At 31.3% G+C, this 9,413-nt stretch overlaps 1 long non-coding RNA gene across 1 annotated transcript; it reads right to left on the bottom strand.

Moving 5' to 3' along the window:
• Positions 1 to 8,304: 8,304 nt before the first annotated feature.
• LOC149558060 (uncharacterized) lies at positions 8,305 to 8,817 on the bottom strand. Its single transcript, XR_016364974.1, has 3 exons — positions 8,704 to 8,817; positions 8,522 to 8,603; positions 8,305 to 8,426 (listed from the first exon to the last, which is right to left on the bottom strand). It is a non-coding gene; the product is annotated as an uncharacterized LOC149558060 (long non-coding RNA).
• Between the last annotated feature and the right edge of the window lie 596 nt (positions 8,818 to 9,413).

Genomic DNA, 9,413 nt, shown 5'->3' with positions numbered 1-9,413 from the left:
CCGCTATAGGTACCACCCCAACCACCAAGTCTATGTGTAGGAGGCATCACTATGGAAAAAAAAAGATAATCTCAAATAGTTAGGTCATGAGCATAAGAGTCAAGATCATGAACTAACAAGATATCAAAACTAGCAACCATAATATAATAAGATACAATGAAAAAGAAAACCATAGTGGAAGCATAACATAGAGATCCTAATGTTGCAACATGGGCTCTGATACCAAATGTAATTCCTTGCCTAGAGATCCTAGGGACAAGGATGAAATAAAAGCCAAGATAAAAGAAATTTTTTTGAACAAGTATGATTGCACATGAAAACATCATACACAGATCACATAAATTGAAATGGAAGACTTAACCACCATCCCAATAGCCAACAGATCTCCAAACACCACTACCTGAACTAACACACACACAAGAGGAAATGGAAACCCAAAATGACAATAGCATAAATAACCTAAGATCTATCAAGACATCAAGAATTAAGTTAACCCAAAGTGTACTAGAATCACCAAAAATTGATCCTCATAAACTAGTGGAGATTCTCCCTATTTTTTTTGCATGAGGACCAACAAATAGATATATTCTCACACAAATATGTATAGAATGCCACGCAAGGAAGTACCTTTCATTCAAGGATGTGCACCAAATAGTGCAAGAGGGTACTTGGTCAAATAGTCAAGACACTCAAAACTAGTGTTGGGTTTCATGCAAGAAAGTGCCAAAGGCCATGGCAAGAAACCCAACACACCACATGAGATCTAGCATCCTCACATGAGAAAGTAGAATTTTGCATGAGATCCCAAGACAAGAAGCTAGAAAATAAAAAGGTAAAAAGCTAAGACATAAATTTCCTCCACATTGGGGAGTACTAGATCTGGATCTCAAGGCAAGGCACTCAAACAATAATTGAAAGACAGAAAGCCATAATTTGAATCTAAAAATATAATCAAGAAGTGAAGGAAAAGTATAGAAGGAAACATCATAGTGCACTAAAACAACATCACAATAAACTAAAGTAACATCCTAGAGAACAAGACAACCAAACTAAGTACGTGATTTACCTAAACCATAATAGCATTCTAAGATCATCGTGGGCCCTAGCAATTGCCTGTGTGTAACATCCCAAGCTACTAATTAGATCATCAGTACTATCATATATAAGGATGTCACTACTAAAATGTGCTACAATATAAGTGTAAGGAAATCTAACATGCTAGAAATAAAGCATAAGATAATCCTACAAATACGGATAACATCATCTATCATATGTTAATCATTGTAATAAGGAAATGTGTCAATAACTAACATCATCTAAACATGATATACAAGCATCCCAATGAAAGCATAAATCACAAGAAACCATACTCTAAAACCCGATGTATCAAGTGAAAACATCTAGCAACAGCCACACTACGACAACAGACCATCTCTATACAATAGACGCCAATATGGTATAGGTATCTATGCCTCCCAACCACATGAAATCTATAGGCCCACTACCATCATGCTAATGGAGATAATGATCCAACCACAAACACAAATAAAGAAGATGTCCATGGCTAACACACATGCTAGACAGTATGGTGACTAAAACCAAGAACATACACAATGCATAAACTATGGGTTCTGGTCAAACACTCAATGGACTACTAAGTAGGGGTTGACATCATGGAGAGTTTCTTGGCAACGACAACTCCAAGCTAGTTTGATGGCTATACTCCCCAACAAAAGGTGCACAATATGGGTGGTAACTCTTCCCAATGGAAGGCACACTTACCAAAATTTTAATTGTCTTATTTTTTTACCACCTAGTATGTTAATTTAGTTATCACTTATATAAAACTTCTTCTACCAACCAATGGGAAATAATCACCAGGTTGTAGGATAGAAGCCCCTCCATGTGCTACCCTACCCTACCCATGCTCATCTAATAAGGAATGCCTAAAGGCATGAAAATTCCCAACCCAACCCCAATGATCATAACTTCTAGAAGTACAATTATACATGCACATACTCATGTGGTACACCACCATCACAAAGATCATAACATAAGGACTAGATTAGAACACAATGTAGAAAATCACTCAACCAAAAATAGAATTAGGAGGATGGATGTGACACACATTCCAATGCAACATAGAAGTGCAACAAAGATCTGATTGACATCCAAATGGATGATTGAGGTCCATGACCAAACTCATGCCAAGAAAATCCAAAAATAGGGTGGCATGCAAAATAAGGTTAAAGCTCCAAAAATTGGAAAACTTTGAAATTAAAACCCATTTGATCCATGGGTAAAAAAATCTCAAAAATCAAATAATATTTGGGTTCAGAAATTGTATGCAAAAATGGCTAGCATAATGGCGTGAAACCCCAAACCAGCTCCATCCCAAAAATAGGAAAAATGTTCATATGCAACCAATTGAGTAGAACCAGTAAATAGGAATGGAGGGAAACACTAGTTCATAGCCTTCTAAAAAACTACTACTAAAAATATAAGTTGAAACAAGAAAATAGAAAGGCCCTATCGAATAGAAAAAGGGGCAAAAACTGAAAGCAAGTCAATAAAATAAATCACTTATTAATCTATCAAAAATCATGACAAAGCAAGGTCTACCCAAGCTGGATCTAATGAGACTAATCTCATGAATATCTCATGCTCAAAGCTCTCAGAATGAGTAGAAACCAATAATTTAGGAAGAGAATTTTAGAAAAGCTCTCCAATTTTCTAATTTGCAAAAAAAGAAAAGTGAGAAAACAAATCCCTTTTTCAATACTTATTCAATATTCAAGTGAATAGTCATTAGGTCAAATAGCCAATTAGACTAGCTAGACTCTAAATCAACCCAAATGAAAATATGTTATTCCTTGTAATAGAAATTCACCTAAGGAAAAGCTACTAGAAATTAAATTCAATAAGATTTATAGCCCAACAACCTAAATCATAGAAAATCTCTTAACAAATTTCTCGATAATGCGAACCTTTAAATGCACATACATGGTCACTGGTCTAATCACATAATGAAAATGAGTTTAGATTTAATAATCACCTAAACATGTAATTTAAACAATTAAATAAGGATATCTCAACTATACAAGGATGACATTGGTAAAATATGAATAACTGAATCACTAACTCTATGTGCCACTACCAAGGATATAATTCCTACACACTAAAACACATGATCAAGTGAAATTAAATAGAATAACACAGCCAAGGCAATAAATGCTTTAAATAACTAATTTAACTATTTATTCAATTATACATAAATAATCCATTCACATCACTCATGTTCGTATAAAGCATAAAGATACAAGAATTAAGTAAATAACCATAGCATAAAATCCATCACACTATAGAATCAGAGAATTGTCCAAATACCAAATAATTAGATATCATCATAGACCTACTATCATCTCAAAATGACATCAACATGCAAATATGATAAACTAAATAGTATAGCAGTATAACATCTATGGTATTGAAATCAAAGTATAAAATCTGACCCTCAAGTCATCTCAAAGTACATATAATAAGAGTATCAAGTATCTCTCGAATCAAAATGAACAACATAAAAACTACAAACATGAGAAGCACTACACAAGTATTTCATTAGATCAAGGATATTTTTGTCAATGCATTTGATATACAAGGTATTAATGAGAAGACACCTTTTATAGACTAGTTAGTTCACATTGTTGAGAAGGTTAACAATGATGACATTGAGGCAAATGATTAATTATTGAACTAGTCTGACAAGAAATTTGAGAAATACATTTTTGAGAAAGTCTCAATCAAGATTTCTATAAGAAAAGTTGAAATTTCTAACCTCATAGGTAATATAGAGGAAGTTGCAAAGAATATTAAAATTTTGTATTAAATGTTGTTTGACATACCAAGGTTCACATAAGATATTCATGATTAGACTGAGAAATCATAGCTAGACATTAAGTTCATATGAAATTTTATGAACATGGATGCAAGTTCAATCTCTATTCATTTTAACAAATTAATTTTTACCCAAGTGAGATTGTCTAAATTACAAGCCACAAATGGATTCATGTGAGCTAAATTGGTTTATATTAAATCCATGTTGATACCTAATTTGGAGGTAATGTAGAGAGAGATAGCATTAGCTAAGGAGACAATGAGTCAAGATTCCCATCTATCTACAATAGAAAGTCTAGATGAATCAATTGTTCAACTAGAGGTTAAAGTTTTAGTTTTGGAATATGTCAAAACTAGTTGAGATAACACACTTGCTATGGTTATATAGATTCACAACACATATTTGGACAAAGATGGTTTGATTTCTTTACTCCAATAGCCACAAGTGACAAAATAAGGGGAAAATAAAGAATATATATAAGGGGAAATAAGATCTAAATTAGAAGGTCATGTGTATGTCATAGAAGGAAATCAACTAAAGAATGAAGGTATGACATAATGTAATGTATTACTCATTTTTTAAGACATGCATATATAATGTATATATAGTGACGTCTTTATGAAGACCAAGTCACAGTCTAGGGGGGGTGTTATTTTGAAATTTTGAATGGAATGATCAGTCATGAAAAATTGTTTTTTCCACTAATGTCAAAGGGGGTTATTGTTGGTCTCCAAGTCATGTTTCCTATTAGTGTCAAACACATAACCATTTCACTAGTAAATTTGGACCTTTTTTTGACAAGCAAATGTCAAAAAAGACCTTCTCTAGAATTGTGTCTCAATTTTGATGAACACTATAGCTATCAATTTATCAATAGTAATCTTCATCAAAAATTATCACAATCTATGTCAAAATATCGATGACAACCAGAGATGAGTAGACAGGTTTGTCATACCATCGATGATAGGATGTGTCAAAATATTGATGACTGCTAGATATTATTTGATGGGTTAGTCATACTCTCAATGAAAGGAAGCATCAAAATATTGATGCCAATTAGAGTTTTTTTTTCTAAATAGTCTCATTGTATATCATGAGGCTAATAACAGTCATATGAACTCAAGAATATACCTAAGTAAGACTCCATGTCTCACTATATATCACGATTGAGATAAAGATCATTATTATAGATTTCAAATTTTATGGTTCCATAAGCATGAGGAAGAAATTTTGAAGCAAATTCCTAGAGAGAAGTCATGGCTTGTTATATTCTTTGTATACATTTTCTTTTTCATAACTAGATGTAAACTTTCTTGATGAAAATTATTTATTGGAGAGATAATAATATGAACATGGTGCCCTTTGAAATATATACAAAATAAAATGAGTTTAAATGACTATTATAGGACCAACCATTTAAGCAACACCTTAATTGTATTGAAATCCTTATTATCTAGCGAAGTTGTGATTTCTACACCTACAATTTGAGTTGATATTCTTGGGTTACCTAGACAAGGTGCTAACAGTCTATGGATGCTATCCACTAATAGATTAAATTTTTTAAATTCATCTAAAGATATTCATTATGGTTGTTTAGAAAATAATTAAGATGCTAGTGATATGTTGTTGAAAGTGAAGCCCTAGCTCGACATCAGACAATTTCATTACAAAAAAATCTCAAATCATCTACACATTGTCTCTATGCTCTAAAAAGCTATGTGACAAATATTTGCAACAAAATTACACCACAAATCTAAACAATTCCAAAGCTCACCAATAATATTAATTTATCTCCATGATAAAAATATCATACCATGATAACACACAAGGTTCAAATAAAATACTGTAAAATATAGGATAAAACAGAATGTGGCTTACTTCTCAACATGTACAACCCAAAATCCCATATATAACTTCAACATATGATTGCATAATTCTTTTTGTACATAGAAAAAAAGTAATAATTTCAATCAAAGAAATTTTTCAATTTCAAAAAGATAATTCAAGAACAAGTCTGAATATGATTGAGTATACCCACCTTTTCCCAAGCCTTTTAAATTGTAAACCCATGACATAATAGACTCATTCTCAAATGACACAAAGAAGACAAATTCTCATGATATATATATATATATATATATATATATATATATATATATATATATATATATATATATATATATATATATATATATATATTGATAATCAAATACTTTATCCTCCTTGGTGAACAAGCATGATACATAATCTCTTGTGAGAGTAGCTCCATGTCTACATACAACTTATAGAAAAAGTAGCATGTTGTCCATTTCTACCAAAGAAGCAACGGTAATCAACAATAATTCATAATCTACATACAACTTATAGAGAAAGCATCATGTTGTAATTCATAATACTTATATTAAGGCCATTTTAAGGCATTCACCTGGAACCTACTATGTTCACCCACTAAATGTAAGTACCATGTTGGAGACTTCAAAGTTCAAGCATCCCCATCTACAATAATGACAATAATGCATGTGAGAGACTATGATGACATGATACAAAAATAATTTGTAACTAAAATGCTTTTAACAGGGAAATTAAAACTACTAATATTTTAACCAAATCATAAATTAATAAAAGGGATTATTAGTGTAGTAACAAACCTCAAGTATCATTGTCAAACTTAGGCACTCTAGCTTAAGTTTTTCAATTCTCTTGCTCAATTTCCTACAACCAAATACAATGAAATCATGATCAATTAGCAATACATTACACATTTCAACAAAGGAAACAAAACATTTCTTTTAATAACATCAAAATGTAGAATGTAGCAATAGTAAAAAAAAGGAACTCAATGATAGAATGTAAATAGTGAAGAATCATTATATGTAGCTAGTTAAGCATTCATATGTCATTGGCTTCAATCCCTCCTATCCAAAATAAGATTCAATATCCACTCTGAATTGAGAATGTGCATGCAACAACATTCCATATGCATGGACAACAGGGGGAGTTGAAAAGACTCAACACATTTACATTCATGACCTATATAAAAAATGCAAACTGTTGCATTTTTCAGCTCCACCTATTATCCTATGCATATCAATTGAGATTACATATTAAACTAAGGCCTCCTTCAGCATTTCCTAAAACCAAGCTGAATGAAACAAATTAATCCAAAATATATATTAAATTAAAATCATAGAAGAATACTTTCATTATTGTAAGCTAAAATATATGAATGGAACCTTCCTTAGGAAAATCCTACACATAAAAAATGCCTCACGCAAAAGGACCCTCCATAAATCATATATTTCATTCCTAGATTTTTGCATTTAACTCACTAAGGAATTATATTCTAGAGGAAATTACCCTTATCATCAGCATTAAGAGCATATTTATATGTTTTGAGTGATATAACAATGCATTGAAGGGATCGTTGAGTAATGGAATGAAGAAATGAGAGAAAGATGAGAAGAGGAAAAAAAATTGTGAGGAAATGATGTAGAGCAATACTAATGAGAAAGAGAAAGATAATGAGGCTTGATGCCATAGAGAGGAAGATGGGGTTGAAACAACAAAAGGAAAAACAACTTGAAAATGAGTTGGTTTGAGATAGGTATGGTTTAAGATCTGTATGGTTCAAGTGTATTGAGGTTATTTATTTGATTTTAAGTGTGTTGGGAAGTTTTGGATCCTTTCATGTATTACTATTATGCTACAAGAAAATATGACATACAAATTAGATTGTGATGGAAATGGAAAAACTTCCATTGGGAGTTTGTTCATAAAGCCTTTGAAATCAGCAAATGAGTTTGACACATCTGATCCTATTTAGAAGGTGTTATGATGAAATTTAGTCAAGGTTTATTTGAGTGTCAAGTTGGTAAGACATTTGGGAAGAATTTATGGGACCATATATTACTATTTAGTTTTGATAGGTTTAATTTGAGCTTCACTTGGTTTTGAGAATCCTTTGATATTCTCTACTTAACAAGGCTAACCACGTGAAGATGGAAGCTCATTTGGCCTCTCGCCCCCACCTTCTATAATCACTCTAAATTCCCCATTAACAACTAATTAAATATTTCATTCATTAATTTTAGAAGTATATCATTGATTCATTATAATCACATAACATTCATTAACATAAAATACAATTAATTAATACGTATAAACATTCACCAATAATTTGTGAACACATCAATCATTATATTCACATAACATTTATTGACATGACATATAATTCATTAATACCTATAAAAATTCATCAATAATTCATGAAGATGTTAATAATTATAATCACATAATAATATTCAATAACATGACATAAAATTCATTAGTAAGCATCATTCATATAAATCCATCAACACATTCATCATCAAACAAGGTTTTTAACATTCATTTCTTCTTTTATTTTTTATTTTTTGAAGATAAAAGCTAATAGGCACATCGTGACTATCTTCATTATCCTATGGCTCTTATGGTTTTGATCTTGTGACATGAGGCTTCCTCTTCTTTTATCAAGGACAAGTTTGATGCACCCCTGCAATAAGAAATAAATGGGTTTAATTCCAAACTTTTTTTTAATGTTATAAGTATTTCATTAATCTAAAGAACATAATAAGGATTTTTCTTTACCTGATAGTGCCACATCATCTATTGTCACATTTTTTTCAGCCCCAACCTCAATATGATTGACACTAACATCACACTCTGCACACTAAAAAATTGTTACATAAAGGTTACACCAATTGCAATTTAAGATTTTAAATTTTATTAATAATTACATGATTAATTTTCAATGTAAATTGAATATGTACCTATATCATTGTGATGCACATAGAGGTCTTCTTCATGTGTAGGATCCATGCCTTTGTCATCATAAGTAAGATCTACGCCGAGGGTAGTAGGCTATAGTGAAATGTCATGCACACATTTTTATCTTTGTTTAGAATCAACATCAAATAGACTATTTCGCATGAAGTTCCCAATTACTATTATTATTCATTAGGCTGATTTTCCTATGTGTCAATTGCTGCACTAGAATCTTCTACACATCATGGCGAGCAACAACTACTTTATAGCCTTGCTTGAATCCAATTTCTTTGTCCTCTTCTGTGGGTGCTAGATTAAATTCAATACCCTACATTTTTTGCATAATATCATCAATAATTAATGTATTGTTTATTTTTAATTTTACATTAAAAAATTGATCTGAAATTTCATTTACTACTACTTACAAGGCATGAGTGATTTTTCATATATCCACCAGAGCCAAGATGGTGTTGACTAACCTTCTCTTTCCTAGCTTGTGTTGTAAACTTTGAAATATCTTAGAAATGTGTTAGATTATATAAATCCACAATCACACTTCTAAAAATGTGTTATATTATATAAATCCACATATGAATTAAACATGTAAAATATAAGGCTTTTGGACCTATATATGGTCTCAAATAGGCATGAGTTAGCAAAAGAGGTAAATTATCAAAAATTTGTAAAAGATGTAAAGTTTTCAAAAAATGTTTCT

Source organism: Cupressus sempervirens, chromosome 5, assembly GCF_028749045.1.
Source record: "Cupressus sempervirens isolate cs-2001-9-10 chromosome 5, ASM2874904v1, whole genome shotgun sequence".
Taxonomy (NCBI): Eukaryota; Viridiplantae; Streptophyta; class Pinopsida; order Cupressales; family Cupressaceae; genus Cupressus; species Cupressus sempervirens.
This window is presented reverse-complemented; position numbering and strand designations above follow the sequence as displayed.